This window comes from Carlito syrichta, unplaced genomic scaffold (assembly GCF_000164805.1).
Source record: "Carlito syrichta isolate Samal-C Ts95f unplaced genomic scaffold, Tarsius_syrichta-2.0.1 Scaffold73074, whole genome shotgun sequence".
NCBI classification, from domain to species: Eukaryota; Metazoa; Chordata; class Mammalia; order Primates; family Tarsiidae; genus Carlito; species Carlito syrichta.
This window is the reverse complement of record NW_007017170.1, coordinates 223,478-225,329: the sequence shown is the minus strand read 5'-3', so window position 1 is coordinate 225,329 and position 1,852 is coordinate 223,478.

The window sequence follows — 1,852 nt, the reverse complement described above, 5'->3', positions numbered from 1 at the left end:
CGGCTCCGGCGATCCTTCCACCTCAGCCTTCCAAGTAGCTGGAATTACAGGCATGCGCTACCACGCCTGGCTGATTTTTTGATTTATTGTAGAGATGAGGTCTCGCTGCCCAGGCGGGTCTCGAACCCGCAGGCTTAGGCAATCCACTCACCTCAGCCTCCCAAAGGCGCGGGATTACAGGCTGAGCCACCGAGCCCGGCTTTTTTTGTTTTTTTTAGTCAGTCACCCAGGCTCAGCCTCAGTCCAGTGGGCTCAGGTGATCTTTCTGCCTCAGCCTTTCAAGTAGCTGGAACCATAGGCATGCGCCACCACTGGACTCTGGTAATCCTCTTTCCTCCCTCTCTCAAAGTGCTGGGATTACAGGCGTGAGCCACCGTGCCTGGCTGAGCACCTCTTGTAATGGCAGAAATCAAATGTGACCTGTATTCATCTTGTGTTATTGGTATACATTGAGCATTGCAATTTATTTTTTTTGAGTTGGAGTCTCACTTTGTCACCCAGGCTGAAGTGCAGTGGCACGCTGCTCATGGCTACTGCAGCCTCAACCTGCTGGGCTCAGGCGATCCTTCTACCTTAGCCTTCCATGGAGCTGGAACTACAGGCATGTGCCACCACGCCCAGCTAACTTTTTGATTTATTGTAGAGAGGAGGTGTTGCCATGTTGCTCAGGCTGGTCTTGAACCCCTGAGCTCAGGCAATCCTCTCACCTCCGCCTCCCAAGTACTGGGATTACAGGCTTGAGTCACCACATCACGCCAAGCAAGTATTACAGTTTTAATAGTTTTTTCCTTTCTTAAAATGTGTATGCTTTTTTTGGTACCTTCTGTCTCGCAGAAAAACATCAAAAATACTAGCAGTTAAGCACAATAGATAAATCAATGGAAAAGTTGAAGAGTTTGAGATTGAATTAGTAATAATATATAAACAAAAATTATTAACCAGGTAAAACAAAATGTTCTGCACAAATGACAATGAATTCAGTTTATGACATGAATTCATGTCTGAATATATTTACACAGTCACAATGATGTAAACATGGAATATTATCCAAGTTACAATAAAGCTACCTTAAAGGCGTGAGAAGTTCAAGAAGTGTGTGGGTGTTGGGTGGCAATGGGAGGGAGATGGTTAAATTCTAATCATGTACAGTGGGATGCCACTTGAGAATACAGAAAAGCCAAAAAAAGCAAAGAGTAACAATACAAACATATGATTTAGAGATTGTGTGTCTGTGTAACCATGAAAAAAATCAAAACTTACAAAAGGTTATGTTAAAAGATTATGCCAGCTGGGCTGTGGTGGCTCATGCCTGTAATCCTAGCACTTTGGGAGACTGAGGCAGGAAGACTGCCTGAGTCTAAGAGGTTGAGGCTGCAGTGACCTGTGATCATGCCATTGCACTCCAGCCTGGGCAACAGAGGGAGACCCCGACTCAAAACAAACAAAAATAAGAAAATAAAATGATAGGCCAGACACAATAGTTCACGCTTATAATCTTAGCACTTTGGGAGGCTGAGGCAAGAGAATCGCTTGCGCCCAGGAGTTCAAGACCAGCCTGGGAAACATAGTGAAACTTCGACTCTACAAAAAAAATTAGCCAGATGTGGTGGCACACACCTGGAGTTCCAGCTACCTGGGAGGCTGAGGCAGGAGGATCACCTGAGTCCAAGAGGTAAAGGCTGCAGTGAGCCATGATCGTGCCACTGCTCTCCAGCCTGGGTGACAGAGTTAGATCCCGACTCAAAAAAATAATAATAGAAATAAAATAAACCAGGCTCGGTGGCTCAGCCTGTAATCCTGTGCCTTGGGAGGCTGAGGTGAGTGAATTGCCTGAGCCTGCGGGTTCGAGACC